Here is a 20,678-nt window from a genome sequence, read left to right as displayed (position 1 = left end):
CGGCAGTGGGGAAGTTGGGAACCCGACTGACTGAGGCCGAGACTCGTATCTCGGCCCTAGAAGATCAAGGCCAAAGCCGGGGGCCGCGGTGGAGAATGCGGTAAAAACTATTGCCCAGCTCCAAGAAAAAATAACCTACCTGGAGGATGCCGGCCGTCGTAATAATATCCGCATAGTGGGAATAGAGGAAGATGCTGAGGGACGTGATATGCAGAGATTTGTGCAGAAACTCCTCCCTGAAGCACTGGATATCCGCGGTGGCCCGGGTTTTGAAATTGAGCGCGCCCATAGAGCGGGTCGGCGGGGCAACAAGGACCGGCACGTCTTGGTCCGTTTCCTGTAGTGATGGGAACGGCAGTTCTTTTTACTGTACTGAATCTTTAGAATCCGTTCATTAAAATGATTCGTTCAAAAGATTCGTTCACCGAATCGTTCAGTGCTCTCCAACTCCCTGAACTGATAAACAGCCAAATAATCCGTCATTCAGTTCATGATTCAGCCCTGAGGTTCACGTTCACTTACTGAGGGACGGTGCGTTCAAGGACTATATTATACAATCATTCGCGGGAGACGCAGCGCTGCTTATACATGCACTAAAAATATTACACAGTGAAAGTGTCCTCTGTGCACAGTAAAATAACATAACATGATGATACACTGATGTTAGCAACACAGCGCTAATGTTAGCAGTACATGTACTGAACGTAAATCAACTCCTCAGCCCTCAGTGCCCTGAGTCAGTGAGTGACTGACACAGCGCCACTTTCAGCAGTTCGCGAACGTGATTCGTTCGCGAACGATTCATTGAACGACATGCTGAGGACGTGAATCTCGTTCACGTACTGTGCTGAAAGTGGCGCTGTGTCAGTCACTCACTGACTAAGGGACGTTCAGTACCTGTACCGCTAACATTAGCGCTGTGTTGCTAACATCAGTGTAGCATCATATTATTTTACTGTGCACAGAGGACACTTTCACCGTGTAATAATAATAATAATAATAATCACGTCCTCCTCACAGTTCTCTGTGTGCAGGCGAGTGAGTAACAGTCAGATTGTTGTCAAAGTGTTGTCGTTCACTGAGTGATTCGTTCGCAGTGAACGAGTGAGTGAGTCGCGGCAGTTCCACTCCCGACCGGCAGCCATGCTCGCGGCTGAGCTCAACTGAACTGAACTGAGAAAGGAACGAATCAGTTCATGAAGTGATTCAGTTCACTTCGTTCACTCAAAAGATTAGTTCGTTCGAACGACACGTTCGCGAACGACACAACACTAGTTTCCTGAGGTTCACGGCCAGAGAGGCAGTGCTGCGGGCAGCGTGGGAGAAGGAGCGGGTGGAGTGGCAAGGAAAGCGGATATCTTTCTTCCAGGATTTGTCACAGGATGTTATCCGGAGACGCAAAACTTTTGATGAGGTGAAAAAGCAGCTGCGGGAGAATGGACTGCGATACTCTATGGGTTACCCGGCCACGCTGAGAGTTATCGACAACAATATCCGACACACTTTTTCTTCACCAGATGAGGTCGGGGACTTCATCTCCAAGAGGGCATCATAAGACAGGTGCACGTCATGGAAGATATCACCGAGAGTAGTGACTGCAGTGAGCCCTTTTTTGGCTCCGTTTATGTGAACTAACACGAGTCACTCTCCATCACAGCTCGGTTAAAGTTTATACCGGGATATATGCAGAGGGACCTGTAATGTTTACGTTACATATACATGTTCAATATGTTTACAAGAGTATTTTTTGATGACAGACGTTTTATTCAATAAGGTGCCAATGGTAATAAGAGTTTGCTTATTCTGCCATGGTTTTTATTTTGACTTTGCCGGGATGCTTTTACAAACACTAATAGCAAAGATATGTGTGGTAATCTGTGAGAATAAGGGAGACATGAGGAGGAGGAGGAGGAGGGGTGGGGGTCGCGGTTCGGGACTTAAGAGTTTCACGGACGTATTATCCTGTGGTTTGAGTTTAGGGGTTATGAGAACCATTAACGTTATGTTTCTTGACGGTTCTCCTATGTGTCTATGTGTTTTTTTTGTTTGTTTTTCTCTATTCCCACTCATATGTACATGTTTCTTACACAGTCAAGACAAGATCAATGTTCATGGGGTGTCACTTTTGCTTGTATACTGTATATGACAAGATTAAATGGGTGATAAAATAGATGTTAATTTGAGATGGCAGACACGCTGAAGGTACTATCCTGGAATATTGAAGGGGCTAATATTGCTACTAAAAGGAAGAAACTTCTTCTGTATTTGAGACAAAAGAAAGTAGACATCTGCTTTTTGCAGGAGACTCATTTAGATAAAAGGGTGGAGTGCACTCTTCGGGTCGGGGATGAGATTCTGCCTCAAGTGGAGGAGTTCAAGTACCTCGGGGTCTTGTTCACAGTGAGGGAAGGATGGAGCGGGAGACCGACAGGCGGATCGGTGCGGCGTCTGCAGTAATGCGGACTCTGCACAGATCCGTCGTGGTGAAGAGAGAGCTGAGCCGAAAGGCGAAGCTCTCGATTTACCAGTCGATCTTCGTTCCTACCCTCACCTCTGGTCATGAGCTTTGGGTAGTGACCGAAAGAACAAGATCGCGGGTACAAGCGGCCGAAATGAGCTTCCTCCCTAGGGTGGCTGGGCTCTCCCTTAGAGATAGGGTGAGAAGCTCAGTTATCCGGAGGGAGCTCGGAGTAGACCCGCTGCTCCTCCGCGTCGAGAGGAACCAGATGAGGTGGTTCGGGCATCTAATCAGGATGCCTCCCGGACGCCTCCCTGGTGAGGTGTTCAGGGCACGTCCCACCGGTAGGAGACCCCGAGGAAGACCCAGGACACGCTGGACAGACTATGTATCTCGGCTGGCCTGGGAACGCCTCAGGATCCCCCGGGAAGAGCTGGACGAAGTGGCTGGGGAGAGGGAAGTCTGGGCTTCCCTGCTTAGGCTGCTGCCCCCGCGACCCGACCCCGGATAAGCGGAAGAAGATGGATGGATGGATGGATCATTTAGATAATGAGGAGTCAACAAAGTTACAAAGAGACTGGGTGGGTAAAATATTTTATAGTGCATACTAGGGTTGCAAAATTCCGGGAATTTTCAAACTTGGAAACTTTCCATGGGAATTAACGGGAATTAATGGGAATTAACGGGAATTAACGGGAATTAACGGGAATAAACTGGGAATTTACTAAACTGAAGGTATGTTCTTATTAGGGAACTTAAATATAGTTGTGTAAAATAATATTTTACCATAATCCTGACTAAAACAACCAGATATCATGCAGTACAGTTGAATATCTATGCTATCTGAGACCACACCCCCTACATGCACTGTGCATTCCTCCATCACATGCACAGATGATTTCTACTTTTGAGCCCAGAGCACACAACTTGAAGCCAGACTTTTGAGCCTGTAGTTATGATGACATTATATGGTAATATATTTAGGGATATTTTTATGTGTAAGTGCTATATTTAGCCTTATGGTGGAAAAAATAAAACTGGTCAAAACCAAATAAACCACAATTTATACAGAAAATATCACTTTAACAGACAGGAGTGGAACTTTGATGTTACTAGTTATATCATTTGCACCTAAGTAAATAACAATAACTAATAGTTTTAAAAACATCTTGTATATTTTGGATTTTATGAGTTGTATCTCCACCAGGATACATTGGACACATCCCCCTCAGGGATGTGTAGCTTCACAGACACATTGTTGTATTTTTTCAGAGTTGTGTGTGAAACCATTAAGAATAACATTTAGTTGTTTTTTTAATATTAAATTATAAATAATTTTATAATTTAATGTAACTTCAACAGCTCAGGGACATCAAGCGACATTGTGCACCTTTTTTCATCGTCAACTTAAAATAATGTTCTGTTTTTTAATGAAGGGATGGACTTTTTTTTATCCAATTAACCAATCAAATGATGATACCTTTCCACTAAATTACCCTCAGTTGCCATAAATTCCCATAAATTCCCATTTAATTCCCATTTAATTCCCATAAATTCCCATAATTCCCTTAATTCCCATGGAAAGTTTCCAATTTGGAATATTTCCAAAATTCCCCAGCTTAACTTCCCATGGAAATTTACCGGAAACTTTCCAGAAATTTACCGGAAATTTTCCACCCCTTTGCAAGCCTAGTGCATACTCATCTAAACAACGCGGTGTCTGTATTCTGATTCGTAAAAATCTAAACATTACTCTTCACAAATAGCTCTCGGACAGGGAAGGCAGGTGGGTTGCTATAAGTGCAGAAATGTATGGCGACAGATATTCTTTGGTTAATATTTATGCACCGAATATTGATTCTCCAGATTTTTTTGCTGTTATTTGTAATGTTGTGAAACAATTGGGGGATGCACATGTAATTATTGGGGGGGATTTCAATCAGGTCAGAGACCCGGCCCTTGACAAATCAAATTTCCCTAATGCAAGACCGATGAATAAATCCCAAGTAGCTATCGATGTCTTGGAGGAAGAGTTGGGTTTAGTTGACATTTGGAGGATCTTGCGTCCTCAGGATAGGGAGTACACCTTCTATTCGAACCCACATTCTTCCTATTCAAGGATAGATTATTTTTTGATATCTAAAAATTTAGTGAATACAACTGTTAACTCTGTGATTGGTAATATTGTACTGTCAGATCATGCCCCAGTTCAAGTAGTGTTAGGGTTTGGGGCTTTGACTGAAACTCCTAGAAGCCGCTGGAGGCAAAACAACAGTACAGTCGTACTTTGATAACTTCTGTGGAGAATGAAAGTGGGACGCTAGTGACAGATAGGAAGGAGATTAATGAGGCTTTTAGGAGATTTTATCAAAAATTATATACTTCAAAAGGTGCGACAGGCCAGGAGGATATAGACAACTTCCTGTCCCAGGTGCACCTGCCAACCCTGTCCGAGGAAACACAGAGAGAAATTGGGGGAGACATTACTGTAGAGGAGGTACGGCAAGCTATAAGAAATATGAGCTCTGGGAAGTCCCCCGGGGATGATGGACTGCCGACAGATTTTTATAAAAGATTTGTGGACCTAATAGCAACCAGATTAGTGGCAGTATTTCAAGATTCAGTTAAAAGAGGAACTATGCCAGAAAGCATGCAATCTGCAGTAATAACCCATATACATAAAAAAGGCAAGAATGCACAGCAATGTGGAAGCTACCGCCCTGTCTCTTTGATAAACGTAGATGCAAAAATATTGGCCAAGGTACTGGCTACAAGGCTAGAGACGTACCTGCCCAGCCTTATCCACTCAGATCAAGTGGGTTTTGTTGGAGGACGATCATCTGCTGATAATGTGCGTAGACTACTTCATTTAATCTGGCAGGAGAGAAACAGCCCTCACCCCACTGTCGCTTTCTCACTCGACGCTGAGAAAGTGTTTGATAGAGTTGAGTGGGGGTACCTGTTCAGGACGCTACACAGGTTTGGATTAGGCTCCTCATTTATTAAGTGGGTTAAACTTCTGTATTGTAATCCCAAGGCCTCAGTGTTAACAAATGGGAATGTGTCTCCTTGTTTCTCCCTTTACCGGGGTACAAGGCAGGGCTGCCCCCTGAGCCCTTTAATTTTTGCGCTGGCGTTAGAGCCCTTAGCAGCTGCCATCAGAAATGATGTGAATATCAAGGGTATATATGCTGGGAAAATAGAACACAAACTATTTTTGTACGCTGATGATGTCTTATTACTGACCACAAACCCAGAAATAGCTGTCCCTTCAATTTTATCTTTGATTAATTCTTTCTCTCAAATTTCAGGCTATAAAATTAACTGGGGAAAGTCAGAGGCGATGCCCTTGTCTAGGCTCTGCCCACCAAGTATTAGACAGAAATGGCAGTTCAAATGGCTCCCTACAGGTCTGGTGTATCTGGGGATAAAGCTTACACCAGGTTTGAAAGACATAATGACAGAAAACATCCTCCCACTTCTCCTGAAAATTGAAAGCACACTACATAACTGGGTCAAACTAGGGTTATCTCTGCTGGGTAAAATAAATATTCTTAAAATGATCATCCAGCAAATTAACTATATCACATATATGCTCCCAGTGAGATTCCCCCCTTCTCTGCTTAAAAGATTTAACAGGGCAGTGCGCACCTTCTTATGGGGGGGTAAAAGGCCACTGTTGAACAGAACCAAAATGTGTGCTGCAAATGAGGATGGGGGCCTCAACCTGCCTAGGGTGGATTGCGACCATTATGCATTTTCTCTTAGTCAATTGGCAAAAATGTATGTATTAGAAGAGCAGGCACCAGGCTGGGTCTCAATTGAGAAAGAACTTACTGATCCTATCCCACTACAAGCCTTTATATATCAAACAGGGGGTGAAATTCCATTTAAAAACCCATTATTAGTGTTTTCAAGGGAGACCTGGCAGACGTCACATCATCTGGCAAAGCTTAACCCTCTTTTTACTAGGAAATCACCTCTCTGGCATAACAAACTAGTTACAGTTGGTAAAAGAACTCTTTTTTTGGAAGTCGTGGGTGGAGGCAGGGATTATCTCTATTGGGGACGTTTTTGAAGGTGATAATTTCATATCTTTTGAACAACTGATGACCAAATACAAAAGGGCATTGAGTTAACTAGGGGCGGGGCATCTAAATGCTATAGCCTTTTGAGACAATCTCATCCACCAAAGCTCGAGGGTCTCAAGAGGGCATGGGAGGAAGACTTACAGATCAGGATACCTATGGAACAGTGGGAAGACATTATTGGATCCTGGTGTAAGATCTCAAGAGAAACTCAGACTCGCTTAATTACATATAAAATTATCCATAGGACATATCGGACCCCTTGTAAGATGGCCAGGTTGAAGCTTTGTGAATCAGATGTATGCTGGAGATGTGGGAGGAACCGGGGAACACTTTTACACATGCTATATGAGTGTGAAATGACACAGAACCTGTGGGAAAACATAATATGGCTAATTAACAGAGTACTCGGGACACATCTAGATCAGAGCCCTGCCCTCTGCGTTCTGGGCATAGTGACGGAGGTGAACCTATCCCCCCATCAGGGCCTGTGGTGTAGGGCGGCTCTGGTTACAGGCTGCAGAATTGTTCTTAGGCACTGGAAATCAAAGAATAGTATTCCTTTTAATGAATGGATGGGAGAAATGATCAAAATAGCCAGCTATGAACAGCTGATTTTCAGGCTGAATGACAAAAAAGAGGTGTTCCTTAAAATTTGGGGCCCCTACATGGACATGATAAGGAATAATTAATTTGGTTGTTTTGTTCCTGTGGTAAGCCATATTTTAAGTGTGACAAATAGTGACCGTAAAAGTGAAATGATCACCCTGTGTGGGAATACATGTATGTTTAAATTATTAAGCACTCTTTGTCTAGTTATTGAATTTCCTTTTTCTTTTTTTTTTTCTTTTTTTTTGCTTACATTGTATCTTGTGTTCTATATGACTTCTTATCTTTTGTGATTTGTATTAGAGCAGATTGATTTTTTGTCTTATTTATGTCATTCTTATTTGGGGGGTATTTTGTGTCAGACCTTTCAATGTTGCTTGGCCTGTTTGTGGCCTGTTCGTGGTCTACGTTGTTAAAGATCAATAAAAAAAGTTAATTACAAAAAACAAAACAAAAAAGATGACTGTATGACACTTTGTTTGATAAATTGGCATCAATTAAAATCTCTACAATATTGCCTGAATTAAGAATGCACATAAAACACAAAACCACTTCAAATTTAATTTATTATTGAATAAAAAGGCAGCAGTTAAAGAAAACTGGACCTGTTTTAAAATCAAAAGGACTTTTTAATTTGAGTTATAACATTAGGGCCTTAATGGACTCACTTGCAAATGGCTGAAAAATTCTATTACATATCAGAAACAATCTGTATATAGATGGATGAAAAGTTAAAGTAAAGAAAGAAGTCTATGACATTGTTGAGTACATTATTGTATTTCTAGTGAAACTGAATAAACACTACAGACAACATGTAATACTTAAATATAAAGTCAAAATGAATCATGCTGTGACAGGCTGCCACCTAAAAAGGCACAGAAGTTATTTACCTGGAAAAGAAAAATATCCAGGATATGGAAAGATGTTCTTACAGATGCCCAAATCAATGAGTTACTACTGAACAAGTCACTTGATACAAAACAATACAAGATCATGTCTTTCTATCTTTTGAGCTTTGAAAAGGGAAATATAATTTGCACAACTGGAATTACACTGTTTGAGTGCAAAGCTACGTTAAACAGAGATAATGCACCGTGTCCTCATGCTCAGAGCCATCAGTCATGGATATGATGTTTTTAAATATATCCTCCTTAAAGTGGGTAAGGTATGTTGCAGATGTAGAAAACTGCTAGATAGGAACATTTAAACACATTAAGCTGGAAGAATTAAGAATAAAGACATCAGTGGACTAAATGGAAGAAGATGTATTCCATGTGTGCCAGTCATGGCCTCTTACAGCTTAAGGTGTTACACAGATTGTACCGGTCCAAATAAAGCCTTAACAAAGTAGTCCCACCTACGATGAAGCATTGCAGGTTTGAGATGAAATCACTGACAAGACCCTTTAACAACAGCTTTTGGTGAAAATGAGACTAATATAATGACAACTAGACTACAGTGTTTGTCAGTTGAATACTCAGTGACCCTAAAAAGACAGAACAACCTGTTTATTACACAATTTAAATCAGTTGGTTTTTTATTCCATTTCATTTTTTCCTCTTTTCTCTGTTGGTATGTTTTAAAATCTTACACATATATAACTGTATTGCATCACATCCTACAGTTTAAGAATTGTGTAGACCTTATTTCTTGCATTATAGAGTAAATCACCACACGTACACACTGTATAGCACCTCAATATCTGTGTCTGGATGTGCAAAGGTCTTTTTACCTGAGTCTCTGGAGTTTGCAGTTGGGACTCTTGAGGCCAGCAGAGAGAAGATTTATTCCAGAGTCCGTTAGTTGATTCCTGCTCAGGTCTAACTCCTCCAGACCAGAAGACTTTGATCTGAGAGCTGATGAAAGACACTTGCAGCATCTATCAGTGAGGTTACAGTCATCCAGCCTGAAATAAAAAACAAAATGACTGTTAACATCTCAGAAACATTATCCTCTGAGTATTTCTGTGTCTTTAAGAGAGATACTTACAGAGCTGTCTTTGATGCTTTGAGCACTGGCAGCAGCCTCTCCAGAACTTCATCTGACTTGTAGTATTTCTTCAGGTCAAACACATCCAGGTCTTTGTTAGAAAGAAGCACTTCAAAGGCCAAAGCTGACCAATGTTCAGGTGAAATTTTACTAACATGTCCTGAGCTCTGATAGTTGAGGACTTGCTCTACTAGAGACTGGTCACCAAGTTCATTTAAACACTGGAAAAGATTGATACTCTTGTCGGTATTGGACAGATTCTTGATCTTCCTGTGAATGTACTTGATTGTCTCTTGGTTAGTTAATGGACTTCTTAGTTCAAATCCAAACACGTTCTGAAGAAGACTCTGATTCTTGTCCTGTGACAGACCAAGCAGGAAGCGCAGAAACAAGTCCCATTGTCCGTGATCGTTTTCTAAGGCCATATCCACTGCAGTTTTGTGGAGGAGGACGATAGGTCTTTGTCCACTCTGTGATCTGATTCTAATCTTTGACCGGCTGGGAAGCAGATTTTGTCCACTCTCTATGAAGGTCTCTAATACATACAGAGCTGCAAGAAACTCCTGCACACTTAAGTGTATAAAAGAGTAAACCTCCTGTCTGTGAAGACCTGATTCTCTCCTTATGATCTGTGTACAAACTCCTGAATAAACTGCAGCTTCTTTCAGGTCAATTTTGCACTTCTTCAGATCTTTTTCATAGAAGATTATGTTTCCCTTCTGTAGCTGTTCAAATGCCAACTTTCCATATTTCATGATCATCTCTTTATCTCTTTCTTTCTTTCTTTCTTTGTCTGTTTCAACTTCCTGATAATCCTTCTCATTTTTCCGTGTTGTCTGGAAGATCAGGAAGTGTGTGTACATTTCAGTCACAGTCTTGGGTAACTCACCTTCGTGAGTTCCTGTGAGGAGACTCTGAAGAGCCGTGGCTGTAATCCAACAGAACATTGGGATGTGGCACATGATGTACAGAGTTCTCAACGGCTTTGACTGAAGATGATTGCAGATCTTTTGAGCCACATCGCTGTCACTGATATTCTTTAGAAAGTACTCCTCCTTCTGCTCATCATTAAAGCCTTGTACCTCTGTCACTCTGTTGATGAACTCAGGAGGAATCTTACTGGCTGCAGCCGGTCTACTTGTGATCCAGACCGAGGCTTTGTGAAGCAGTTTCCCTGAGATTAAGTTGGTCAGTAAGGCGTCTACTGTTGTGGTCTTTGTAACGCTGCGGCACATCTCATTGTTCTCAAAGTTAAGCGGGAGTTTGCTTTCATCCAGGCCATCGAAGATGAACAAAGTGCTAGAACTGTTCAAGTCTGAAGGTTCCAAATCTTTCACTTCTTCAAAGTATTCAGCTATCAAACCCACAAGACTATAACGCTTATCTTTTATCAAATTCAGGTCTCTGAATGTGAATGGAAATATGAAGTGAATGCTTTGGTTTGCTTCTCTAACTGCCCAGTCATGAGTGAATTTCTGCACAGCAACAGATTTTCCAATGCCGGCAATTCCCTTTGTCAGAACTCTCTGTGGAGGCTTGTCTTCGTTTGGTAAAGCTTTCAAAATGTCATTGAGTTGGATTTTCTTCTCACTCGTACTCCTTCTACATTCTAACACAACCACTTCATGTTCACTATTAACCTCCCCACTGCCTCCCTCTGTGATGTATAACTTTGTATAGCTCTTGTTCATAGGAGTTGATGATCCATCTTTCTTTGTTCCTTGAAAAACACTATTTGTTGTATTTTCAAGGTAAGATTGTAGTTCTTCTTGGCACCTTTGGATGTTTTCTGAAAGATAATAAAAGTACAATTATATGAACAACATTTACTTGCTCATGATCTTCCAAGTTAGACTTCCAACAGTAGCAGACCCTGATATGGGCGGCATTTTGTCATGATTCATGGAGGGCCACAAAAAAAAATCCTTTACAACACGAAGCAGTTCCTATTATTTGCACGTCATGTCAGATCATGTGAGAGAAGGGGGGGGGGGGGGGGGTGGACAGTTCACCTCTGCGTCTCCCTACTGGAACAGGCAGGGGGGAATGTGGATCCACTTATAGAGCAATACTCTAATGGTATTAGTTGACTAAAGTCAGTCACACCTCGATATTCTTCCAAATAACGCACATTTCATTCATAATATTATTAATACAGGCCTATAGTTCATGCACATCTTTCTATCTAATTATTGCTACGGGTGCGCAGCACCGAGGCACCCTCCTCCAGCAGTAAAGCTGAGCTACTTTATTGTGATTGGCTAATTCTTTCTGCCTGTCTGTTTTGCCAGTTAACTGAGCTAATTCATTTGAATGGAGATTAATTCATGTTTACTGTGGACAAAATAAATAGTTTTATTGTTTTGTATTGTAGTTATATGATTTATAGTGTATGAAGATTCAACATTTATCAATAGAAGATGAACAAAATGTACATAATATAATTTCATACAACCAAGTAATTTAAAATAAAAAGTATAATAAAATCTACTCTCTAAATGATTTGAAGATTTACTTAATAATGTCATAACAGTGATGTTCCTGTCTGTGGAAAAAATGAAGTAGACTTTAATTAATAAGTTTAAATTATTATTATTTATGCTTGAATATGATAATAACATTTACTTAATATTTTCAGGGATGTTAAGTTGAGAATAAAGTACATTCATAAAGAAAAAATAAATCGTGTACTCGTTCCGGCAGCAGCCCAGTGGCACTCAAAATTTCCCTGGAATTTTCTAGTTTCTATTATATTGTTCTTTTTTTCCACAGATCTTGTTACATTTTTTATATTTAACACATATATATATATTTTAGATGTCCTTGTGGACATATAATAAATAATATATAATAAATATATTAAATAAAATTCCTGGGGAGGAGGCGCTCGAGGGCGTCATTCAAGCTAGAACCGCCACTGACCTCCAATATATATGTATCTGTGAATTAGTTTGGGTCCAGACTGATGTTCCATTATGTTCATGGGAATGGGTCACTGCAACAATTTCTTGTCACCATACTGACCCTGAACATGTCATAGGTGTCCTTCCATATTTCTCTGTACTATTATCTTGCTATTTGGGAATTTTCACCTAAATCTCAGACCTATGGACTCTCAGCAAATGGAGAATACTGACTATTAGAAATCAGCTCTTCCCCAGCTAGACCAGAGACCTGTTTTCACCAGGCTAATAGTAACAAGTTAACAACAACCCAGCTAGCTCAGTATCTAAACTACATATCATCAGCCAAAAACTGATACATGCTGATCCCACTATTCTCACAAATGTGCTATGGGGTACCATCAATTCAGACTGTAAATCATGCGAGCGTGGTATGGAACCAGAAAACAAAACCAAGGGACCTGAACAACTTGAACATTTACTGGCTGACTATAAGTTTGATTAACTGTGTCTAACTTGGTTAACCCCTACAACTCCTTCAGCGTTATTCAAAGTCTCAGGTTATAATATGTACAGAAGAGCTAGAAATAAAGGGAATCACATGGTTTTGATATGTTCAAAGCAAACACACTGACATTGATGAAAACACCCTGGAGTGAGTTGGGGGTCATCAATTCACTATCCCCTGAAATGTTATTTGTCTTATTTGTGACTATTTATTTAACAGATTTAATCACAAATAAAAACACGATGTGAAGTATACGATGTTTTGACAGTCATGGAAATGTTTTCTTTGGTCATAAAATAGGAGAAATCACCACATCTAATTATCTTTTACTAGCAGAAGTTGTTTGACTTTCTGTCCATTTGTTGTGGAATATCTGTTTAATATAAGTCATATGTGTCTTTAAACAGCACAGTACCTTTGGTGTTGGGAGGAGCAGTAGTCTCGTCTGTCCTGGCAGGAGCTTGAACTGAAACAGATACATACAGCATATCATGTCTAAAAGCATGACATTTAAAAGCATCATGGTGCATATATTTCAAACATGTATTTATTTGATCTATAAATTCAGGAGAAACATTTACCATATGTGTTGATAGTTATATCCCTTCCAACATTAACATCTTTCAGCTGAGGTTGGTTGAAGATAGATCCATCCTGGACGGTGATTGTTGTGCTTGCTGCTTCTATCTGAGTTGTAGCTGAATGAGAAAAGACAAAATGATCAGAAACCAGAACAAAAACCTTCCTTTTGTCAACCCTGAACTGAGTAGTACAGGTTCAGAGATTATGTTTTGTTAGAGCTCATCTAGGAAACACCTAAAAGATCAAGAGCAAGTAAAAAAGAGTCAGGAGGAGTCACTTAATGAATTTAAATGAATAAATTGTAGTTCATGAGCCTTATTTTAATGATTATAATGATCCATAGTACATGGTGTGAAGTGCATTTAGGGCGTGTCCAAATCCACTTTTGCTATTTAAAAAAAATTGAAAATGGTTGATGCGACAGGTGCATGGTTCAAAGGACCAAGCATCTGGAACAATGGAAGTTAAATATTAACAGACAGTATAAACCTTTATCAGTATGATCATAAAGTCTGATGTGTGCCCTTTGCTCTGAGCACTAGAGAGACACGGGTGAACGCTTCCTGTTTCCACCAAAGCAGTTCCAGTGCTGGTTGAGGGTCAGTGCTTAATTTGGAACCGGTTCTCCTGTTTCGACAGACAAAGAACTGGCTCTCGGCCAGAAAAACGGTATATGGTGATGTAATGACGTGGCTCCCTAACCACCTCGCACTAGAACTGCTTTGGTGGGAAGGGGGTTTAGTGCCAGTGCTGGTTACAGTTGGTTCAACCTGCAAACCAGCTGAGAACCAATTTGCTTTTCCACAGCTCAAGGTGGTTAGGGGGTCACGTCATTACGTCACCACATACGCCAGATACATTGCTGCTTTCCCATAATCACTGGCGCCATTCATTTACATTATTTGTTGTTTTATTTGGGGGGGGGGGGGTCCCTGTGTCCTTGTCTGTTTATTTACTGTAGTTCTTTTTCTTTTAGATGATTTTAAGAATTTTTTTTTTTTTTTACTTACTTTTTTTTAACCTGTATTTCTACAGGTTTTCAATAAAGACAAAACCAAAACAAAAAAAACACTGACGCCAACTTCGAAGCAACAATAACACAAAGAAGTAGAAGAAAAAGCAACAACAACAATGGCAGACTAAGGGTTTGTACAGCTGTTGCTCCTGGCTCTATGAGGCTTCATTGTAGGGCTGAACGATTTATCGTTTTCTGATCGATCGAAATCGTGATTTCAGACAACGCGATCATGTGATTGCCAAAGCTGCGGTTTTTGCAGCGCTCCTGAATGACCCAGGATCTGTTGTGTCAACTATTTCACACATACATGCCGTCCCCCTACCATCCTTCCAAGCTCACCAATCAGAAGCGGCATGCTAGGTTACGCTAACCAATCAGTATTAACCGGCTCCTTAATTATAATTATTCAGAAATAGCTTCAGCTAGACCAGAAGCGAAGTTAAGGGATTTAATCCCCAACAAAACCAGCACGTCGGTCATTTGGGAGTGTTTCGGGTTTACCCTAACCCTAACCCACCAGAAACAGGTACTGTGCAAAACCTGTGGCGCTAAAGTTGCAACATCCAGGGGAAACACAACCAATTTGTACCGGCACTTGAAAAATCAACACAAGCATTTGCATGACGAATGTATGACGAAAAAGTCCAGTTAAAATGATACTCAGGCCCACTGTAGCAAACAGACTACAATAACAGCATGTTTCGACAGTGTAACTCTGTATGATAAGAGCAGCGGAGACACCGGGAGATGTCACCGTGAGATTTAAAAACCTCCTCCGCACACTGGACAGAAGATATATGATTCCCTCCCACACCTACTTCAACCAGGTTGCCATCCCACAGCTGTACGCAGAGTGTAAATGCTGAGTGATGTAAAGATGTCAGGGAAGGGAGTATTATTGTTGATTAAGTACTTTTGGGATTTTATTTGTTCTGCACTTCACCCTGACTTGTGGTGTCAGCCTTTGTTTAAAAAAATATACGAGTTTTATTTTATTACCATTACTTGTCAAATTCACTTAAAAAGATCCAGTCCAGGTTTCTTAATATACAGTAGGGTTGAATAAAGTATGTTAACTGCTGCTATAGATGTTGATAAGCTAGCTCTCTTGAGCCATAAAAGACTGACCTTGACCTACCTACTTGACTGTTGGGCAAGATCCTTGTTGAATTTTGTGTTTCGTATTACTTATTTAACATTGTTTAGTTTTTTTTGGAATTGTTTTGTATTTTATTTAACTTTTTTTTTTAAATTAACACAATTAAGGATTTTTTGCCATACTTTTTTTAAGTACTCTTTTAGTTCTTCATTTGTAATAACTGCCATTGGTCTTTAGTTTTTATCCTTGCATTAGAGTAATAGCATTTAATGTTTTAATGTTACTGTACATTGTGAATATTGCACTGAAGCTTGATTTGAAGGAAATCGTGAATCAAATCGAAATCGCAATATCTGCCAGAAAAATCGCAATTAGATTTTTTCCTAAAATCGTTCAGCCCTACTTCATTGGCATCCAAACACCCTTCATCTTGTTTTTTGTGGTTGGTCTCAATAACCCCGCCCCCTGACAGTTGGTTCTTTATGAGGCATCGAACTGGACAAAAGCCAGTGAAAAATGCGAGAGGAAATGGTTCTACACAGGCGAGAGAGACTGAGACTGAGTTACTGCGTGAGAGAAGTTGAACTGCACCTCTGCATTTATGCTGTATGAGATATTTGATGTATTCAGTAAGAAATATCATGTTATAACTCTTATTTTACAACCCTTCTCTTTAGAACATGTCCTTGATAAATCATACAATCATCATTATTATTATCATCATTATTTTCATTATTATTATGAAAATTGTACATTCCCAACATCCCAGCATATCAAATGACACAATCTCTTCTTTACAGGAGATCAGAGTTTGTACAACATGCAATATGTTTTACAACAATGTATATCTCATTTGTAATTTTCTGTGAAAGGCTCTGGATCATATTCCTGAAGCAAATGCTAGCTTTGTGAATGATAAACACATTTTTTTCATTAATTATAAATTTTTTTGTGTTACAATAAGAGCAGAGCAGATGGTCAAATTTGACTGAATTTTTAACAAAGATGTCATTTCCTGTGTTCTGGTTCCTTTTAACAGCTGTTATGACACTTTGATCAGACTAAATGATGGGTACATTTTATAATTACATCCAGAGGAAGTGTTTAGTGCCACATCACACATTAGAAGTTATTAAAAAGCTAAAAGTATAGAAATTGACTATATCAGTATATTCATATTAAATTAACCCAATTTTGCTAACATGAATTATTATTAAAACAAAAGACAACAGAACAGGTGTGTAAAATAACTGTTCTACTCTTGATAAACAATTCAACAATTTAACGAACCCTTAACTTCCTCTATTTCACACACACATCTCTCGCGCGCATTTTCAGCATCTCTCGCGCATGCATGAATTTCCTCTGGCATTTTTCACCCGGCTTTTGTCCAGTTGTTCTAGTCCAGCAAACACCTGGTACCAGGCGCGCAGGGGTCGAGTGGAGTGCATGGCACGAACACAGCGGGGGGGCAGAACCCTGCCACTCTGGAACCGGTTTTTCTGGCCGAGAGCCAAAAACCACTGGTCCTGAACCAGCACTGGAGCTGCTTTAGCCTGTATTACGTCTATGCTGTCATTTATAGTAGCTGACTTATCAGTCCTCTCCTTTATTTGTTTGTTTTACTAAATACACATCGCGACTATCCCTCACGATAGTAGCACTTTTTTTTTTTTGGAAGTTTACACGAAAACCTTTAGTAAATCTGCACTTGGTGTTTCTGAAGCTACAGTTCCCAAAAAGAAGTCAGAGTGCCCAACAAGGAATATTAAAGTCTCTCTCTTACCACATTGTGATGTTGCTTCAACAGCAGCAGACGGAGAGTCTTCTTTCCGTTTCGACATTCTTTCACCCCACACTTGTGACTTCAGTAAAGAAGAAACGCTGCACACAAAACAAAAACACATTAAGATTCAGACTAATTCAACATTTATTGAATGTTACAAACTCTCTTCCTGGGTTTATATACTTACTGTTAGTGATCCTTGCAGCCCAGTTGATGAGGGGGGACAAGTACAGGTGAATGAAACCGAACTTACTTCCTCCTCTTTTCATATAATCAGTTTATCAATTATAGCAGGAAGTGACTCACCTTCAGGTTTACACCACCTGTGACACCACCCATTGTTCCTCTTCTTTTTTGATGTTTAACTAGCTTGCATCCATGTTGTTCTACTGCCATCTAGTGGAATTAATTTACTCCTACCACATCCCAGCTTTCAAAGCCTTCAGCCCATCAGTTCTTTAAAGATAGCTGAATAAGCATTTTCTGCTCGTTCCACTGCTTCCATACTCAACAGATCTTTTAAACATGCCCTCTTCTCTTAGCCCTGCTCTTTCCATTCCTTCCATCATGTCTTTTCTTTCTTTCTTTCTGCTGCATATTTCCTGCAATTGACAAGTGTGTGTTCAATGGTTTCTGATGTCTGGCAATACTCACAGAGTCCAGTTGGATGTTTCCCTCTAATATTTAATAATATAATATTTATTTAAATCTCGAGGGATCATTGAGGACAAGCCCTCATTTTCAATGATGTAAAGAGCACAGAGGAACAAAGAGACAAACAACAAAACAAACATTGTTAAAGTTTCTTGCTCTTGAAAATACCATGTATTTGGTCTTATCTGCGTTAAGGACTAACTTCAGGTTGAGAAGTGACTGTTGTGATGTGTCAAAGGAGCTGGAGTTGCTGGAGGATCTTATGAAGAGATACCAAGAGTCCCATTCTGGCTGCTGTGTCCTACTCTTAATCCCCCTCCTTTCTATTTCCTCCTCTGTTTCTCATATACCCGCTCTGTTTTGTATTGAATGTAGATGCCTTCCTCTTACTTCCTGATCCTAGTGCTGCTGCCACTCATCATTGACCTTCTTCCATGCAATACTCTTTCCTTCTGACTTTGACAGTTTAATTATAGCATCGAAGTTTCCCTTTTTTAACAGCTTGTTAGACTAGATGTTTCACTCTTTCATTGTCCATAATGCCAATGTGTGCAGGAATCCAAATCAATGTAACCAAAGTGCCTTTTTCTAATCAGTTGTGAATACTTTTCCATTATCCCGTTTATCAGGTCTGAACAATTATTGGCTATACTGAGTTTTAGGCTGTACATAGCAGATGCTGAATCACTGCAGATCAGAACTCTCTTTTGTTGTCCAAAGCCATCCAAACAGCAAACACCTCCACTGTGTTTTGACATGTGTTGACTTATTTCTAATTTGGCACAAGGGACTGAAACTGCTGAACCTGTTTTGTCTGAACCTCTTATTTGTCTGTCCCCTAAAACTGGAGGACTGTATAAAAAGGGAAATTATTCAAATACGGTTCACCCAATATGTGTATGAACACACTGAACATCAACACTTTAACCTCGTCAGAAGGTTCATTTAAAATCTGATGTGACAGAGTTCAAAGCATTTGACAAAAACAAACAAACAAACACAAATAGAACTAATCAATTCAGGTTAATACAATACTTCACTGGTTTACTTCAAATTAAAACATCTTGTGGTGTACAGAAAAGATATGATAGAATAACAGAAATCACACAGAAACAGTTTTCACACAGGCCCTTACATCATCAGAGTTAAAGATTTTTATAAAAACTGAGTCTAACATGTTATTCAACAAAGTGTCTAGATTTCTTTAAATCTCTCTTCCCTTATAGGTCAGATCTTCTCTGTCCTCCAGCTGTTTCTGAAGCTATTTACATAAAATCTGCATTATTAATGAGCAAATACTCTGACTGGCTGGAGATGTGGCCCCACCTTCACCCCCAGCTACTCAGAATACAACCTAAAGAATAATGCTGCATGTTTACCTGCAGTAATGTGTGCAGCTGGAGACATAAGACTTGTATCATATAGTGTCTACCAATCGGAGTCTGATCCTGAATGAAGGGAAGACCTTTCAAAGGCTTTAGCACATTTCCAGAGTCCTACTCTGCTCGTCATCCAGCTGTGACACAAACTGTGACTGCAGATGTTATATACATGCTCAGTGTAGCCACGAGCCCTTATTTATAGAACATTTTCTGATTGCAAAGAAAAAAAGAAAACAAAAATCTTGAAACCATATTTGGTGTCTCGCAGCATTTACAGTCAGACTCAGTTTCATCACAGATTTATACAAGATTTCCTGGTAAGTAGATTAGTATGTGTTTTAAGATGACTTGTCTTTAAAGCTCTTCATGTTCTTTACAGCAGCTTTAACAGTAAACTTCTCCTACAGAGAACACAGAGACACTGAGGAACCAGGACATAACCTAAACCCAGGGTAAAGCCGTTCAGTGAATGTGGTGTTGAAGGTGTGGAGGTGGATCAGTGTGTCAGAGGAGACTCTGTAGAAGGACAGAGTGCCAGCAGGACAGTCCACATACACTGCTACTCTGTTAGAGACAGAGGAGGAGGAGGAGGAGTATGAGGAGAATAAGGAGGAGATGGATGTTTCTCTGTTATTGTGAGAGACAGAGTAACGACCACCAGAGCAGAACAGACTCCAGGACTGATCATTGCATCCAAACCAGCAGTCAGGACTCTTTCCTTTCCTGTTGATTCTTCTGTAACTCACTGATATAAGAACCAGTCCTCTCCACTCGACCTCCCAGTAATAGCGATCAGTCAGACCTTCTGTACACAGCAGCTGTTCCCAGTAGTCAAACCTCTCTGGATGATCAGGATATGGCTGCTTCTCCATCACTGCCGTCACCTTCCTGTTGTTGTCAGACAGTTTGAGGTTTCTGTTGACTGTGTTTGTGTCCACTGTGAGTTCACAGAAATCTGATGAAGAGAACGAGACACAATACAGCAGCAGTTTATCATCAACACACCTGATGGATTATTTGTGCTTCATTAACAGACTGTTAATGAGATGAAAACTTTATCATGACTCATCGTATTAGATCTTCTGTCAAACTGAGAATTGACAAACAAGCTTTTGAATTTGTAGTGTAAAATCTTGACTGCAATGATTGATTATTGAATGATGATTTATTTGCCATTGGTGTATTTTTTATGCAGGAACAAGTATTATAAAATGATAATTTGATTGTTACAAAGTCATAATTTGATTAAAATAAGATATAACCTATGACCTAGATTATCCTGACCTGACTTTGATTGGTCAAAATTTACATAAGGTAGAGGGACATCTCACTTTCTCACGGTGGGCAGTATCAGAATTATGAGTATAAAAGGAAATTTGAATCAAAAATCATGGTGTCATGGTAGCAGAGACGCTGTCTGTGTTATTTTGGCTTTCTTTGTCGACAAATAAAACTTTGACTGCTTTCAGCTGGACGACTCTTGGTGATGTTTTTCCTGTTTTGAACCTTTTTGAAACTTTAACTTTTAAAATAAAGTATTGAGCTGCTATCTTCTGATACAACAATTTAAACTACTGTAACATGTGCTGCCTTGTTTTCATG

The 20,678-nt window shown here is 39.9% G+C and overlaps 1 protein-coding gene and 1 long non-coding RNA gene across 2 annotated transcripts in view; both read right to left on the bottom strand.

Annotated features, from left to right (window-relative positions):
• LOC128377056 (NACHT, LRR and PYD domains-containing protein 14-like) overlaps nt 1-20,678 on the bottom strand; it is a 71,060-nt gene that overhangs the window by 11,785 nt on the left and 38,597 nt on the right. The window lies entirely within an intron of this gene.
• Nucleotides 13,151-17,309, bottom strand: LOC128378401 (uncharacterized). The gene is made up of 3 exons (XR_008323358.1): nt 17,228-17,309; nt 17,041-17,138; nt 13,151-13,253 (listed from the first exon to the last, which is right to left on the bottom strand). It is a non-coding gene; the product is annotated as an uncharacterized LOC128378401 (long non-coding RNA).

Source organism: Scomber japonicus, chromosome 2 (genome assembly GCF_027409825.1).
Source record: "Scomber japonicus isolate fScoJap1 chromosome 2, fScoJap1.pri, whole genome shotgun sequence".
NCBI classification, from domain to species: domain Eukaryota; kingdom Metazoa; phylum Chordata; class Actinopteri; order Scombriformes; family Scombridae; genus Scomber; species Scomber japonicus.
This window is presented reverse-complemented; position numbering and strand designations above follow the sequence as displayed.